Below are 17,999 nucleotides of genomic sequence, written 5' to 3' on the forward strand. Positions count from 1 at the left end.
AAATGTAATGTATTTAAAGGACACCAGTAGGAGTGGGCTGATTTAGCGCCATCATCCTTTAAGGTGGCTTTAGGGTTCTCATAAAAATCAGAGAAACCTACAAAGCTTTAAATCTGTCTGCATCCTAAGAATCGTGCTCTTTCACATAAGGCGGCCAGTCTGGGTCTTAACAGAATAAGAGTACTGTAAGGGACCTTAGAGGTCTTGTAGTCCACCCCCTGCTCAAGCAGGAGACCCTGTACCATTCCAGACAAATAACTGTCCAGTCTCTTTCTTAAACATTTGCAATGGTGGAGCACCCACAATTTATGAGGGCAAACCCTTTCACTGGTTTATTGTTTCTCACCATTAAGAAATCTACATTTTAATTATGAACGGGGAACTTAATTCCATATGTGGTGGACATGCCCTCAAGCTAAAAATTACTGGTTTAAAAATTAGGAAACGGCTGGAGAAAATTACAAAACAGATAATTGAATTGAGACCAGAGACATTCCTATTGTGTATATTAAGAGATAAAGTAAGTAAGAAACTCCAATATATTATACTAGATATAATAACTGCAGCAAGAATAGCCTTTGTCCAGAATTGGAAAAGTGACAGCATTGCCTCTGATATTATGATAATAAAAAAGGTTTTAGACTGTGCAGAAATGAATAGGCCTTCAATGGAAATGAAGGAGAGAGAAGAGACGGAGTACTATGAAATTGGGAATTTATGGTATAATTGGCTGCGAGGTAGACACAAGATAGAGAGATGAAATGAAAGGTGCGATGAAATAATTTGGTATGAATAGGCATAGCTATGTATACTTATGTATAAATGTGTAAATAACTACATAAATATATGAAAATATGACATAAATCAAATGTAAAATAATTGTAATAATACATAGTAATATTCTATATACATAAAAACATGTCAAAGTGGGTGAATATGCTGCAATGAATGGAAATATGTTTTTAAATTGCTTTTTAATTGTAGAATTTGTTTAATAAAGTTTTTTTTTCTTTTTCGGAAGGATGGAAGGCTGAGTCAACCTTATCCAAACAAGGTAACATTATCAGTGCTGGAAGGGAATGGGGTTTGGGGTGAGGAGGAGGAGGAGGAGGAGGAGGAGGAGGAAAAGGAGAAGAACTATGGGGGTCCTTGGTGCTCTCTGAGCTTGGCGGTTTTCTTGCAGACGTTTCGTGACCCAAACTAGGTAACTTCATCAATGCTAGAAGGGAATTAGGGGGAGGAAGAGGGGTTATTTATGAAATTTCCCCAGTCAGCTCCTTCTTCAAGAGGCTACTGGTTTGCAAAGTCTCTGGGGAGGATGGTTGGGTGCCTTAAAAAGATGCTGCAAGGATTCTCTTTTCCAACCCTGAATTTTCCCATGGCAGCCTGGAGGGTCTGCCAGCTCGCACCTGGTTTTAACAGCAGATTTGCAGCTCAGCTGTTCCTCTCTGTATTAGTCATACATGTAGCAGGGCTCACCGACAGCCTGGCCCTCCCCCCCTTGGTTCTGCCAGGATAAAGATACCGGGGTGGGTGGCATTCTTCTTCTTTATGAACAGAACAGTTAGAGGGATGCTGCCCAGCTGGCAGGGACTCCCAATGCAAAGGGTCGTCGGAAGACAGTGGGGCATTGAGGCTGGCAGAGGAGGAAGGAGAAGAAGTTTGGAGATGTTCTCCACCCTTCTAGCTTCAGGCAGCTCTGTGTCCTGAATCCAAAGTCAAAAAATGCCCCCTAAATCAGAGGTGGCATTCAGCCGGTTCTGACCAGTTCTAGAGAACCGGTAGTGGAAATTCTGAGTAGTTTGGAGAACTGGTAAATGCCACCTCTGACCGGCCCCGCCAACCCCATCTCTTCTCTGCCTCCCATGGAGGCCCAGCTGATCAGCTGGGTCTCCTTTGGTTGCCCTACACAGGAGAATGGAGCTGGAAAGCAGGTCAGGGGAGTGGAGAGGGAAGGGGGATTTTGCAGTATCCATCCCCTGGCACGCCCACCAAGTCACACCCACCAAGCCACACTCACAGAACTGGTAGTAAAAAATGGGTAGGTACCTCATTCTGTCATAGAACCAGAGGTGGTATTCAGCCGGTTCTGACCAGTTCTGGAGAACTGATAGTGGAACTTTTGAGTAGTTCAGAGAACCGGCCAATCCCACCTCTGACTGGCCCCGCCAACCCCATCTCTTCTCTGCCTCCCATTGAGTCCCAGCTGACTAGCTGGGTCTCCTTTGGTTGCCCTACACAGGAGAATGGAGCTGGAAAGCAGGTTAGTGGGGTGGGGAGGGAATGGGGATTTTGCAGTATCCTACCCCTGCCACGCCCACCAAGCCATGCCACGCCCACCAAGCCACACCCACAGAACCGGTAGTAAAAATTTTTGAATCCCACCGCTGTCCTAAATAATAAGATGAACAACTACATAACTTTGCTGAACGATTAAAGAAATAAGTTTTCAAGATGTTCTCCACCATGCCCAGCTCCAGGCAGGTCTATATCCTAACTTTAAAAGTGTTTTTTAAGTCCTATTTGTTATTTAGAGGAAGGTCGCCTAGGGGCATCGGCAGGGGTGTGTCCTTGCACCCAAAGCCCAGACCTTAAGTACATCATGCCTTGTGATGTGGTCTCCTAATCTTCTTCGCTGCTCTTCTCTGCACACTTTCCAGCATCACAACATCTTTTTTTGTTGTTTTTTTTGGTATTGTGGTGACCAGAACTGGGTGCAGAATTCTGAGTGTGGTCTCACCAGTGCGATATAAATATTGCGATATTAAAGTTGGTGGGGGTTCTTGCTTCGTGGATTGGGCTTCCAGTGCAGAACCCCTCTTCTGACATGTTCATTTACACAAATATCCACTATAGAGGGTTTTCCAAGTGTGCACCAACCCTCAAAAGATTTTTAAAAAATAGTCAAAGCCCTTATTCTTAACACTGGTACACCACAGGGTTGCGTGTTGAGTCCCTTACTCTATACTCTTTACGTGCATGACTGCATTCCCACTCACGCTAGTAATACTATGGCTAAATTTGCAGTTGATACAACAGTGGTGGGACTTATCTCTCGGGGGGGGTGAGTCTGCCTACCAAGATGAGGTGGACTGGTTGCTTTTATGGTGTGGAGACAATAACTTGGTCCTCAACACCAATAAGTCCAAGGAGCTTATAGTGGATTATAGAAGGAACAGATCAGACATCCAACCCTTGCTTATCAATGGAGACCAAGTGGAGCAAGTGGCCAGTTTTAAGTTTCTGGGTGTTACCCTAAAAGAGGACCTGACTTGGGGTGCTCACCTTGCAGCCCTGGTCAAAAAGGCCCAGCAGAGATTATACTACTTGAGGCTTCTCAGAAAACAACAAAGGAATGAAAAACTGCTGGTGATCTTCTCCCGCTGCACCATAGAGAGCATTTTAACATACTGCCCCTCTGTATGGTTTGCCAATTGCACAGGGGCAGATAGGAAAGCACTCCAGAGGGTGAACGTCATTGCCCAGAGGATCATGGGTTGCCCTCTCCCCTTTTTGGAACAGCTTTATAGTTTCCACTGCCTTAAGAAAGTTCAAAACATCCTCAAAGATCCATCTCATCCTGGGAATGGATTTTGTGTAGTGAAAGAGTAGGAAAAGGGGAGGAGGACTGTGGGATCCTTGCTCCTCTCTGGGCTTGGTAGTTTTCTTGTAGACATTTCATTACCCAACTGAGTAACATCATCAGTGCGAGAACTACCTGTAAACCTGCGTTGTGCAAAGACTGCCTGATGTAACTTTCCCTTTGGGGCAGGGAAGAGCATTTGGGTGAATCATCTATGCAAACAAGATTTGGTCCAGTACAAGATTTTGCCTTCCTGTCTGCAACACTAAACATGTGCTGGACACTGAATATGTTCCAATTTTATAAGGCTTCTGTTCTTCTATTCCCCCCAGAGGCTGATGGGAGTCGTAGCCAGCACACTCGTGAAATTCAATTAGTGACAATCAACATTCGGATAATCCATTTCAAATGTCCACATGCAGTTGTCCCCGACCACGCCCTCTTCCGGGACGTTGCACAACAACTCCTGTCATCTCCACCGTGGAGGAAAAGTTGTGGCCCAACCCAGCTGAAGGGGTGCCAGATCTGGGGAAAGCAGCAGACTTTTAAGCAACAAGATGGAATGAACCGTCCCGAACAGAGGCAAGATCAAATTAAATCAAATCATAATTAAAATGAGCAAGCTAATGCTTCTTCAACGGCAGTGTATTTATATCATCAGCTCTTGTTTAAAATCCAAAGCCTGAAAAGTGTTTGCTAGCCAGAGCGAACAGTGTGGAGTGCGATAATTAAACTCAGCAAAAATTATTTTAAGATTTAAGGACTGACCGCCATTCTGCACCCAGCAGCTGCCAAATGCACCAAGCCAGCTGCTTGGGATCGGTTGACGAGAGTCCAAAAAGGAGATGCAGAAGAAATCTTCAACCCCAAACACCTCCTTTTTTCCCCTAGCCCAAGACTCACAAACACCCAACCCAAACCACAAAGAGAGGTCTTGTATTGCGCCTAAGGTGACTCTTCTAGATTTCAGAATAACACCGTGAGAAGGAACCTCAGAGATCTTCTAGTCCAACCCCCTGCTCCGGCGGGAAATCCTATCCGTTTGTCCAATCTCTTCCTAAAAACTTCCATAGGGATCAGACTCAAAATCCCGGGAGTCTGTGCACCAATTGAAAATAACTTTGCCGAGTTCAAGACCAGCATGGAGAAGGCGTGGAGACAACATCCTGGATCAAGCAATCACCAACTACTCACCATCGATCTCAATCGACTTTTGCAAGCTAAAGATGGAACACATTTCAGAGTCTGCAGTGGCGGAGGGATACTCCTGGTAGCAGGAGGAGGATTTAGATTCAGATTAGTTATCCGCGAGAAAAGGACCACCGAGGCTCCTTTCTCAGCCTGCAACTCTTTGAGTAAAGAGCTGTGGAAAACAGAGATGCGACTCGGGAGTGAGGTGCGGAGAGGGCAAAAAATAGAAGAAAAGCCTCGGGACGATTTTAAAGATGTAATTAAGGAAAAGTAAACCTTGCTCAGTGGAAACGCTGAGTAGCAGAGCAATAGCAGGTAATCAGCACTTGCGGACAGCAACACCGACTTTTCAACTTTACTAATAACACCCTGCACGGGTAAGCACAGATTTGTGATTTTGTTTTTAGAAGGTATTGTCCAAATGGGCTTTTGCATCAGCCTAGGAAGAAGGGGAGTTTGAAATTGGGGTGCCTCTGGTTTGCCCAGGCCTACTATGACATGGGGAGGGGGGGGGAGAGGCAGATCACCCCACTAAAAGCCATGCCGCCCCACTACCAGAAAAAAGAGCCTTTGTGTAGCCGATCACTGAGAAATGATTGGGGAAGAAATAGCCAAGTCAGTTTGTAAGGCTCTGGTCACACAGGGTTAATTGGTTTATTTATTTGTAAAAGAAGTCCCTACTGATTTTACCCGGCCATTTGTAGGCGCGCCACTCATCTCTGTTTCAGGGCCATTCAGACAGCACTCTGAGAAGGCGTTTCCACTGTCATGTAGCCAGCATAACGTCACAGAATGCCGTTTCCTCCCCACCAAAGGGGTACCTATTTATCTATTCGCGTTTGCATGCTTTCGAACTGCTAGGTTGGCAGGAGCTTATTTCTTTCTATCCCTCCTTGATTATTTTTTTACTAATAACTCAAGGTGGCGAAGTATCCAGCACACCTTCCTCCTCCTCTTCCTCCCCCCTCCCCACAATAACAGCCGAGTAAGGTGGGCTGGGCTGAGAGGCAGCAAAGTCACTCAGCTGGCTGGTTAAGGCGAGGCTTCAACTCACCGTCTGTGGCTTTGTAGCCTGGCGCCAACAGGTGACTCCCAGTTCTTCTTTCTCTCCATTTTTTTTATTACATGCTCTGCAGATAGCACCAGTTCCAAGAAGCTCAATGGGGCCGGATAATTTCATCCTTCATAACTTTCATGTTTAAAGTTACTGAGAGGCAGGAAATACCCTTGGAGAACAGACAGGTGCGGGTGACCTGGAACTTTGGGCTGTATAAATGAGCCCAAGCGGCCAATTTGAAGCTGCAGAGTCTTCCTGGATAAGTAAGCAGGGACAATTTCCTTCCTTCCTTCCTTCCTTCCTTCCTTCCTTCCTTCCTGCACTCCCTCTCCTCTTTCCTTCCACCCTTCCACCCTTGCTCCCATTTCTTTCCTACCCTTTTTACTTCCTTTCTCCCTTCTTTCCTCTGTCCCTCCCTTCTTCCTTCCTACTCTCCTTCTCCTCTTTCCTTCCCTTTTTTCCTACTTTTTTCTTTCTTTCTTCCCTTCTTCTCTTCTTTCCCTCCTTCTTTCCTCCCTCCCGCCTCTCTCTCTCTCTCTCTCTCTCCCCTCCATCTCTCCCTCCCTTCTTCCTCTGTGGAATCTGGAGGGGTTTAAGGGACAAAATAGGTTGCCCGAAAGCCCCACTGAATTTTTTTTTTCAGTTTAAGTTTAAAACCCTGGTCATGGTTGGCCTATTTATCTTTTGGACATCTCCTGCGCTGTGGTTTTGTTCTAATCCAGGCGTCGTCCAAATTAAGGAAACACAAACTGAGTGCAAAATCAAACTTATTTTAATGCAACGCCGGGAATTTCTTGAATTCCCAGCCAAAACTCATTCTCTGAGGTAAGCCCATGCCTTTCAGGGTTGTAGAAGGCTGCCAAGAAACAATTACTAGAACATAAACCGACAGAAGTTCCAGCAAAGACAAACCAGAATTCGCAGGGCTTCAATGAGGAATCAGAATCTAATGGTCTTCTTTGCTTCCTGCAAAGAGCACGTCACCAAGGGCTGACTTTTATCCCTTATGGGAGGAGCAATCACCTCCCAGCCTTACTTCCAAGTCGCCCCTTCTGCTTCAGCTTCTCTCTCCTTCTAGCAGTCCTGTGCACACACGCACTGGGAACAGGCTCCCCTGGGTCCTCTGCCTCGCTGCTGCCGGACTCCAAAGGCAGCACCCCACTCCCAGATAGTCCTGGCCCCATCTCTGCATCGGATGCACGATTCTCATACAAGTCCACCCCAGACTCCCTAACTAGTTCCCTTTCTTCCTCACTGTCCAATATCTCTGACATCCTCACCAGCTGCTGGTGAACCACAACCAGTTTCCCATCAGGCTTAAGCCTCCCATTTTGTCCCTGAAGTTTCCCCTCCATCTCTTAAACCAGTAGTCCCCAACCTTTTTTCTACCAGGGACCAGTTTCACGCAGAAACACTTTTTCAAGGACCGGTTAGGGGCGTGAAGGTTCCAATAACAGTAAATAAATAAGCGATGAACCTGTAACTTAGCCTTTCCAAAAAAAACCTCTCATTTTGCGAGGGCTAGCTTGCATTGCTGATGCAGGATAAATACGCGCCAAAGAGTCAAGCGCGGAAGTTAGGCGGGGGCGGAAGTGGTTGTCTTTCAAAATAAGACACCCGGAAGCAAAAACATATTTATATATATATTTTAATCACGATTATTCATTCTTTGCGGCCCGGTACAAAATGATCCACGGACCGGTACCAGTCCGGGGCCCAGTGGTTGGGGACCTCTGTCTTAAAAAACATATTCAGAGTTCAAAATGTTGAACCTACCTACCCAAAACCTCTTGCAGCTCCACGTAGCGGGAACACGGCCAGATCACAAAAAGGGGCTCCCTCCTGCACTTTTAACAGAACTAAATAATCCACTACACCAGTGTTTTGGCAACTTGAAGAAGTGGGGATTCAACGCCCAGAATTCAACTTATTGATGGACGGATTTCGATTTCTGCAAAAGCCCTTAACACAGAGGTCTCCAAACTTGGAAACTTTAAGACTTGTGGACTTTGGAGTTGCCAAGTTTGGGGCCCCCTGCCTTAAAGCATCTTTTCTCAACCCTTTTGAGGATCCCACAAAGAAGTAACTGCCTTTTGCCTGCCTTGTGTTCAGGTTCTGGTTACTTTCTTGCAATCCTGGTTGTTATTTGTTTCATGCTTTGTAACAGTGGCTGGATTGTTTAATTAAAGGTTGTGCTAAGCAGCCCAGGGGCCCGTGAGGTGTACAGTTATATAAATTTGCTGAATAAATCAGTTTGCTACATCAAGGAGATTGCTCAGGCAAAAGGTTTGCACCTCTGCCTTTAACCACAAATATTGCCTTTGGGGTGGTTGTGCTCTCTCAAAATCATAAAATGGGTCTTTAGCTTCTTCGCTTTACAACTGTCAAGCTTATGACCGTAATTACCATGCTCAATTTTGGTTATAAGTCAAGGATTACCCATAATTCTTTTTAAATGTACAAAACTGTTATCATACTGCTGAAATGATAAGAAGGTTATGCAATACGGTTTGCCAGGTGGATTAAAGACCCAGTAAGCTATATACGCTATATATAAATTTAGGGCAGTTTTTCTGTGGATCTTTTTGCTGGTTTCATGGATTGTGTGAACCCAGGAGTCAGATTGATGGGCTCAAAAAACATAGCATGCGGTGTGAATGAGCCACAAGCAGTCCTGTCAGAGAAGGCGGGTTAAATTTGAATTAAGCATGAGTATGAATGAAAAGGAAAGGAAATGTGCAAAGCTGCTTTTCCAAGAATTTGTCAGCCCAATCTGGCACCCTCCAGGCAGGATCAGCGACAAGTCCCATCGTCCTTGTCAGACTGGATCCAAAGATAATCTTTACAAACTTTATGCTAAAATAAATTGCCCAATCTTAGGAAAATAGCAATAGCTGAGTGCTTCTTTAGTTTGTTTATTTCGCTGAAACCTATATTGTTGTTTTAAATCACATGTGTAAATATTATTTTGGATGAAGTTCTCTTTATAGGCAAAAAAACTCTTGTACCACAAGGTGGTCATAAACCTTTTTATTATCTTTTTCATCTACTGTTCCTCCTCTTTTATGTATCTGGGAACCTATGCTCCTTTCCCTTTGGTTTTTCTTAATTTGCCTGCGTCACAGAACTGATAACCAAATCCCTTTTTAGATTATCAATTCATCTGGAAACGAAATGAAATGAACTTTCCTTTGGCTTCCTAACCCAACATCCCAAACACGCCGGGGCTGCATTGACTTCAAATTGTAACACAGAAGTACTGCAATGTTTCCCAAACTTGGCAACTTTAAGACATGTGGATTTTTTTTCTTTTAATATTCAATAAAGTTTGCTTTAAAAAAAAAAAGACATGTGGATTTTTAGCCCTCAGAATTCCCCATGGCTGGCTGGGGAATTCTGGGAGTTGAAGTCCACACATCTTAAAGCCATCAAGTTTGAGAAACATTGCTAAAGGATCCTTCCTTCCTTCTTTTCCTTCCCTTCCCTTCCTTTCCTTCCTTCCTGCCCTTCCCTTCCTGCCCTCCCTTCCTTCCTTCCTTCCTTCCTTCCTTTCCTTCCTTCCTGCTCTTCCTTCCTTCCCTTCCTTCCTTCCCTTCCTGCCTGCCCTTCCCTTCCTTCCTTTCCTTCGTTCCCTTCCTTCCTTCCTGCCCTTCCCTTCCTTCCTTTCCTTCCTTCCTGCTCTTCCTTCCTTCCTTCCTTCCTTCCTTCCTTCCCTTCCTGCCTGCCTTTTCCTTCCTTCCATCCTTCCTTCCTTCCTTCCTTCCTGCCTGCCTTCCTTCCTTCCTGCCTTCCTTCCTTCCTTCCTTCCTTCCTTTCCTTCCTTCCCTCCTTCCTTCCTTCCTTTCCTTCGTTCCCTTCCTTCCTTCCTGCCCTTCCTTCCTTCCTTCCTGCCTGCCTTTTCCTTCCTTCCTGCCTTCCCTTCCTTCCTTCCTTTCCTGCCTGCTCTTCCTTCCTTCCTTCCTTTCCTTCCTTCCTTCCTTCCTTCCTTCCTGCTCTTCCTTCCTGCCTTCCTTCCTTCCTTCCTTCGCCCTTCCTTCCTTCCTTCCTTTCCTTCCTTCTCTTCCTTCCTTCCTTCCTTCCTTCCTTCCTTCCTTCCTTCCTGCCCTTCCTTCCTTCCTTCCTTCCTTCCTTCCTTCCTTCCTTCCTTCCTTCCTTCCTTCCTTCCTTCCTTTCTTTCCTCCCTCTTCCTGCCTGCCTACCTGTTAAAAACACAAAACAACACTGGCAGTTGTGATATTGTTACAACCCTGACAATCAGAAGAAACCAGATACTAAAAGCCTCACTCAAACATGATCCCCAGATCTGGGACCCGAACCCAAGTCTTAAGGCTTTCTAAAACCCAAAGGGAGTGGGTACCACCCTATCTCAGGGGTGGGGGGGGAGTCCCAGAGTGCAGGCTGGCCAGAGAAGATCCCCTTGCCCTCTCCCATAAAATGACACATTTTAACAGGGAGAACCTGGAGTGTATCCATGCTGCCCCAATTACCAGCCTGCTTTGCAAAAGTTGCCAAAGGCTGGGGATGATGGGATGTGGAGTCTAACCCAGCCAGAATGCCCCTGTCCCTACCAGCTATTGGGTGAGCTTTCGTTTTCTCCAAAAGCGTCAATTCCAAAAAACATTCTTTTAATCCAGATTAAAAGAGGGCCTCTTTTTTTGGAAGGTGATGCAGGATTTAAATCAGCGGCGCTCGAAAACTCTGTGCCGATCTTGCTTGCGCACAACTAATGACAACATTTGGCGCTTTCTCAATAAAGCTCGCCCTTAGGAGTCGCAGGTGCTCAATTGGGCGTTAATGAATTAATGAATTAAACTTATAGACGCGCACACACACCTCCTTCTCTTCCCCGTGGTGACCAGTAAGCGTTCTATTGCAGAACGAAGCTTCTGCTTGCAAATAAATTCAATTTCAATTTCATAATGCCGAGCATAAATGTTGGGCCAGAGAAGGGAAACCTCAGCTAACTTCAATCTCATTTCCTCTGCAATGTTTCACAGCCATCTCACTGGCCGAGAACGTAATGTCGGTACTCCTTGACTTACAACCACAATTGAGCCCAACGTTTCTGTTGTGAAGTGAGTCTGGCCCCATTTCATGACCTTTCTTGCCACCGTTGTTAAGTGAATCCCTGCAGTTTATAAGTTGTAACCCGGTTGTTAAGTGAATCCGATTTCCCCTTTGCATGGCAGAGGGTCGCAAAAAGGGATCACCCTGCAGCCATCATAAATATGAGCCAGCTGCTAAGCATCTGGATTTTGATCACATGACCCTAGGGATGTTGCAACAGTTGTAATTGTGAAAAACGGTCACAAGGCACTTTTTTTCAGTGCCATCGTAACTTTGAACCATCACTAAATGAATTGTTATAAGTCAAGGACTACCTGTAGGCCAGGAGTTCCCACCCAAAGATCGCTGTCGCCTTCAATGGGAAACGTTTGTACAAACAGTCCTGGACTTGCCACCACAATTGGGACTGGGCACTTCGGTCACTAAGTGAGGCAATTGTTAAGCGAATCCTGTCCAATTCTACTACCTTTTTTTTTTTTGCTACAGCTGTTAAGTGAATCACGTGGGCCTTAAGTGAATCCAGATCCCTCACTGACTTTGTAGGATGGTTGCAAATGGATTGTGTGATTTAATGACCGCATGGTTCACTTAAGAACGGCAGTGATTCGCTTAAGCCAAAAGAAAAATGGACACGAATCACTTAACAGCCACAAACCCAGTTCCAGTTCTTCATGTTTTAGCCTCCAGCTGTCAGGATTCCGGCAGTTCCCCCCATTTAAATCATGAGTCTCAAGCCAAACTTTCAAAAATTCAAAAGTATTTATTGGGAGTTAACACTGTCCGGCACTGCCTGGGTGTAGTCGACTCTGAGACACATCATTCATTGTCACCCTTGACCCTGGTTTTCCCCCACCCCCTGGGTGTATCATAATTCATATTCTCCAATGGGACACATCCATAGCCAAGAGTCATCAATCATGCTCTCCAGTTAGATGTTTGCGCGGCAGAAACTTCAGTCACCTAGTTACTATCTTTGAAAACATTTATGGAATATACTTTCGGTTTCCAAACTGCTGCACTGCTCCCCCCTCCCTTTTAGTTGGCAACTCTAAAAAGACCAGAGAAATATTTTATGAGTTGACACCAGCCCTCTGGTCGTCTTTGTTGCCCTTCTCTGCACTCTTTCCAGAATCTCAACATCTTTTTTAAAAAAAAAAAAATTAACTTTTTATTTTATTTTTTTTCTCTGGTTTCTCTTCAATTCGTATAAATCTTTTGCCTTTTACCCAACGTCTTTTTTTAATATCGTGGGCAACCCAAACGGGATGCAGTGTTCCAAGTGTGGCCTTACTAAGGCATTCATAAAGTGGTACTTAAACACTTCATGATTCAATCCCTCTGGGATGAGTAAAAGCCGATCAAGCCAGGAATGTCTCGAGATACAATAGACAGCCTGCTGGGAATCCACTCCTTCCACCCCTCCAGTTCAAGAACAGGAAGAAGGAAACATGGATGGCACGAATATTAATGCCTGATAAATTGCAAATTTGCATCCACTTCTCCTCGGATGTTTCAGCCTGCTTTGCCTATCAAGGAAATAACTCACCCAGCTCCGTTCGCTCCTTGTAGAAAGGTTTCCCAAGAAGTTCAGGGCATCCTTCCAAGTCTCAGATCATTTCTATTTATGTTTTTAGGAGGCTGGGAGTATCACCACCCATCTTTGACACAGCAGAAAAATATTTGGCGGGATATTGGCTTTCCTCATACTTTGCGTTTTTCTTGCCACCCGAGGACCGCCCTCTAAGCTGGAGAGGGTCAAACTTAAAGATATCGGACAGAGCTGCACAGCCTAGCGTAGGGTTTTCTCAATTTTGGCAACTTTTAAGACGTGTGGGCTTCCAACTCCTAGAATTCCCCCACCAGAGTTGAGGCCCACACATCTTCAAGTAGTTAAGGTTCAGAAACACTGCCCTATAAAATGATGCAGAGGGTCCTGGAAGCTCATTTCTTCCTTAAGACGCTCTATTTAGCCTAAAAACCATCCAGGACATGCTGACTGCAATATGGGTAATGAGTTGGTGGCTGGGGAATGCTGGGAGTTGAAGTCCACAGGTCTTAAAATCCCGGAATTGAGAAAGACTGAATGCCATTTCTCACTCAGCCTGAGCAAAAGAGAAATGTGTCCTGACATTTTTTGCATCCACGTCTTTCTCTCATCTCAAGGCCATGAGTGAGATACATACTTTTGATATCTCAGTGATATATCAGTGTTCATTCTGATCCTGCCAAAGCCATGCCAGAATTATCTGGCAGGATTTGGCAGAGGACAGAAGGGGAGGTTGCTCCGAACGATGGCTTGTCGAGCAAGGGATAGTAGAGCTGTGTGTGTGATCCCGTGCCTGCAAACCTCTAGCCCAAGGATGTCCAACCTTGGCAACTTTAAGACTTGTGGACTTCAACTCCCAGAATTCCTCAGCCAGCAAAGCTCCACAAGTCTTAAAGTTGTCAAGGTTGGACACCCCTGGGCTAGCCGGTCATAACATTTTTATTTTTTAATTTATTTTAGGGTTTTTTTAAAGCCTACCTTTATTATTTTTTCTAAATAACTCAAGTGGGGAACACACCTAATCCTCCCTTCTCCTCCTCTTTCCTGACAATGACCACCTTGTGGGATGGGTTGGGCTGGGACTGAATGGCCCAAAGTCTCCCACCCAGTTTTATGTCTAAAGGCAGGACTAGAATTCACTTTCTCCTGGTGATTGGCCTGAAGTCACCCAGGCAGCTTTTACACTGACGTGGAACTAGAACTCACCATCTTCTGGTAACTGGCCAAAAGTCACCTAGCTGGTGTTCATGCCTTAAGGCCTGAACTCATGGTCTCCTGGTGATTGGCCCAAAATCAGCCAGCTGGCTTTCATGTCTAAGGCAAAACTAGAACTCATTATCTCTTGGAGATAGGCCCAAAGACTCTCGGCCAGCTTTCGTGCCTAAAATGGGACTAGAACTCACCGTCTCCTGGTGGTTAGTCCAAAGTCACCCAGGTGGCTTTTGTTCGTAAGGCAGGACTAAAGCTCACCATCTCACCACCATTTTTAGCCTGGCGCCTTCAGCACTTAAGTATTGTTTTTTTTTTAAATATTGCTGTTCTCTTGTGGTGAGCAAGATTTTTACAGACTAGATACGGCAAGCCTAGATTTTACTCTGATTCATGCTTCGCACTACTGTACTATGGAAATTCCAGATATCAGTTTACTATAATTGTGTAATTGCAGCTGTAATGGTTGGCCTAAGCCATCATGCTAAGCCATGGGTTATCTAGCCTGTTATTGTCCTTCTGGAAGCAGGAACTGAGATGAATACTGCCGATAATAATTATACAAACTGAAAATCATTACCAAAAGGATGATAAAACCGAAATTTGTGGCGTAATGTGTGAAAACACGTTCCCTAGCCCATTTCCTTTCCGATTCAGGAAGCCAAGGCAATGTTTGTCTTTCTCAATGGTGCCCAGACAATCTTCTCTTCCTCAATTAGTTAATCATTCGTATTATATTTCAGATCCATACAAGGTCAATTGATAAAAGCCAAAGCTATAAACATAAAAATCAGAGGTGCAGATCAGGTATTATACAAAGCATGACACCAGAAATACTGAAGCCTCTGAAGCGTCCTCAGCTTGTATTGATTGATTGACTGATTGATTGATTGATTATTTTTGGGTTCTGGAGACTTCGGTCCCTCAGGGGCCCCCAAAGGCAGCCCTGTGCCTAGCCAACCATCATTAGGGGGACCAGTAAATTTCAGGACAATCTCAAATAAATAGAATAGGAGAAGGAAGGAGTGTGACTTGAGGTGGACGCCTTGAGTTGCTTACCAAAAATAATGGGATGAAAATAAAGAAAAAAAATAAACCCAGGTTTAATGAAAGTTGGTGTAGTTTCCACTTGTTAGGGCTATTGCTGTGTGTGTGTGTGTGTGTGTGTGTGTGTGTGTGTGTGTGTCACAACAAAGCCTTCCAGTGTTTAGAAAAGCGCCCCCATCTTAATAAAAAACAAATAATACAATCTAAGAGCAGCCGAGTTGGCTAACTAAGCACGTAACGCTATTTGCACTCTGCACTTGCCCAGAGGCACGCTCTTCCTATTCTCTGTTCTGCGGCTCTTTCAGCGATTCCATTTCTAAGCTGTGCCGGGAAAGAAAAAAGAAAAACCCGGCTAACCGGATCAGCAGTTAACGAATGAACTCAACTGGCTAGATTCGCACAACCTTAAGACTCGCCGAGCAGATTCAGGTACCCCGGGCGGCGCGAATTCGATCCCTCCAAGCTGTTTCGCCGTCGGCTCCGGGCGAGCAAAAGAGACAGAAAGTGAAAGCTACGCCGAGGCGAGAAAAGGAGCGACGCGAAAAGACCCGCGTTTTGCGATTCACACGTGAACCTCGCCGCAACCCCACAGGAGCGCGGAGCCTCGCTCCACTAAGCCTGCCTTTCCCAACGCCCCGACGACGAAGGTGGCTCGGGAGCACCCGCCGTCTTCCGCGCTGGACACGCGTCACGTGTGAAAAGGCCCCCGGGAAGCCAAGTCTTGCCTCCCTCCGACGCGCTCCGGAGCGAGGAGAGGGAACTCCCCGACGGAAGGACGGACGGACGGACGGACGGACCGGCAGCTGGGCAGGGGCGCGCCCAGTCCGAGGCTCTTTGCCCTGCCGGAGGAGAGAGAGACTCACCGCTCAGCCGCGTTCCGACGCTCCTCTCGGCGCCGCTTCAGGGCAGCAACAGCCCGCCGCCGGGGCAGAGCATCGCCGCCGCTCCAGGGCTCCCCGCCGCCTCGCAGCGCCGGCCCGCTTGAGTCAACGCCCGTCTGTCCGACCGACCCAAGCCGGGCTCGGGCGCCGCTCCGCTGCGAGGCTGCGAGCGAGGCTGGTGCGCCAGGCGCGGCGGCCGGAAAGCGGCGGGCGGGGAGGAAGGGGCGGAGGAGCTCAGCCGCCTTCGGGGGCGGAGAGGCGAGAGCCCGCCGGGGGGCCGCCAGTCTCGGGGCTTCCTCGGCAGCGCCGCCCGCCTGTCCAACCGGGCGGGTGGTGGGGGGTGGAGAGGACCCAACCCGGCCGCCTCTCGGGAGAGCAACTCGCGCTCAGCCTTCCTCCGCGGGGACGGGGCTCTTCGTCCCCCCCACCGCCCCGAAGGATCGGGCGCAAACGGCGGGGAGGGGAAATCGATCCCGGCGTGGCTCTTGACGTTGATTCGTCGGGGTTTTAAGGGGTCGTGTGGACGGGCGGGACAGGGCTCGCGTGCCCGCTTTCTGCGGAGGGAACTCGGAGCGCCTTCTCATGCGCCTCCGTCACGGGGAGCCGTCCCGAGCTGGCCCGCTTTGCAACGGGTCTTTCCCCCCCTCTTTTTCCGAAGGGAATTGTGTCCCTCCCCCGTCCCCTTCGATCCGAGGACCCCCCTTTCCTTCCATCCAGGGGTCTCTGCATGCAATCGGGGTGGGGCTGAGAGCCGCCCACGTCCCCGGTCACTCTGGGAGTCCCGGAGGCTCCTTCGATTTATCTCCCCGCCTTGAAATCTGCATTGAAACACGAAGTAGGACTGACGCGCCGTGTGAACCGGGAAGGTGCTGAGCTCTGCTAGGTGTGCCTGACTTGGTTCTCGTTGAGGCAGATGAAAGCGCCTCTCGCCGCTTTTGCCCACAAGGGACTTCCTGTCACTTTTTTATTGATTTATTGGGTGTCAACACATTCCCCTCCCCTTCCTAGACTACTACTTGGGGTCTTTCCAGCCACTGCCCACTTGTTGCCAAGCGCGTTTTGGTTGTTTCCTGGCAGCCCTTATGGATTGAAATGGTATACGGTGTCCTTGAGCAAGGGTTGGACTAGAAGACCTCCAAGGGCCCCTCCAGCTCTATTCCGATTGATTGATTTCATACAGACATTATCTGCTCCATCGGTTCCCAGCTCCATTATTCCCTTGGAATCTCAGCCTCTCTGGAGTTGCTTTGCTGCCTGTGAGTAGTAGTCTCTTAGTAGTAGGCTCTTGCTGCTGGGCCAGCCCCACAAGGAGCCCCCAGCCCACCCCGGGTGAAATGAAGGTGAGCTCTGCCTCTCTCTCCTTAGAGTAAGCTGGCTGGGGATATTCTGGGAATTGAAGTCCACCGGGCTTAAAGTTGCCAAGGTTGGAGACCCCTGGCCTTAGACCCCCCAAGGCAAAAAAAGATGCTTGAAACCCTAGAACCGTGTTGGAGGACCTATGGCACACGTGCTGAAAGTGGCGCGCAGAGCCATCTTCGCCGGCATGCAAACCGTCATCCCGGAGCAGGTCCCCTGAGCATGTGTGCATGCCACACACCCGCCAGCTGATCGTTGGGTAGCTTCCACGCATGTGCAAGGTGTTAGGAATCTGTCCACCGATTAGTTGGGTTGGCAATATATAAACCAACAATGTATGTTTGTAGCTTTAAGACAAAGTTGCTGTATTGATTTGTACTATGTTCCGATTGGTTGATTGTATTGTGAATTGCCACAAGAGGGAGCTAGAGATCATGGCTTGCTCTCTCTGACATTCTATATCTCTGACATTCTGTTGCTATCTCAGTTTGACTCTGAGACTCTGTTGTATTTATGCTGTGCTTATACTTCGATATTTTTGTTTACTGGAAATGACAAAGGGAACCGGTAAGAAGACTTTGTAATTGGATATTCTTTGGACTGTAAAATGTACATGACCTGGACCGTTTATTGGACTGTGCTATTTCTTCAAGTAAACTTTAACTCAATTTAGTGTATCTGTGTGTGGCTGAATAATTATTCATAACTACTCTCATAAACGTTTCCATGTGCATATCCTTGTTACTCAAGAGTTATTCTGTACATATCATAACATGAGGGGGCAGGGGGGGGATTCAAAATTTTTAACAACCGGTTCTGTGGGCGTGGCTTGCTGGGCATGGTTTGGTGGTCATGTGACTGGATGGACATGGCTTGGTGGTCATGTTGTTGGCTGGATCCGGCCAACTCAATATCACTCACATCGAGGCACGCATCTCCTTGCCTGGCCTCTCGTGACTGTGAGGATGCTGCAACAGTCGTAACACTGAAAAATGGTCATAAGTCACTTTTTTCAGTGCCATTGTAACTTTGAATGGTCACTCCATGCAAGCAAAGTACCAG

The 17,999-nt window shown here is 47.0% G+C and overlaps 1 protein-coding gene across 2 annotated transcripts in view; it reads right to left on the reverse strand.

Moving 5' to 3' along the window:
* Positions 1-17,597, reverse strand: part of CPNE2 (copine 2) — a 122,628-nt gene extending 105,031 nt beyond the window's left edge. For both annotated transcript variants that reach the window (XM_026714370.2, XM_087940461.1), the window contains exon 1: positions 15,564-17,597. The gene's annotated coding sequence lies outside the window, so the exon portion shown is untranslated. The remainder of the gene's footprint in view (positions 1-15,563) is intronic.
* Between the last annotated feature and the right edge of the window lie 402 nt (positions 17,598-17,999).

Source organism: Pseudonaja textilis, chromosome 11 (assembly GCF_049901715.1).
Source record: "Pseudonaja textilis isolate UNSWEBS1 chromosome 11, rPseTex1.2, whole genome shotgun sequence".
In the NCBI taxonomy this organism is placed as follows: domain Eukaryota; kingdom Metazoa; phylum Chordata; class Lepidosauria; order Squamata; family Elapidae; genus Pseudonaja; species Pseudonaja textilis.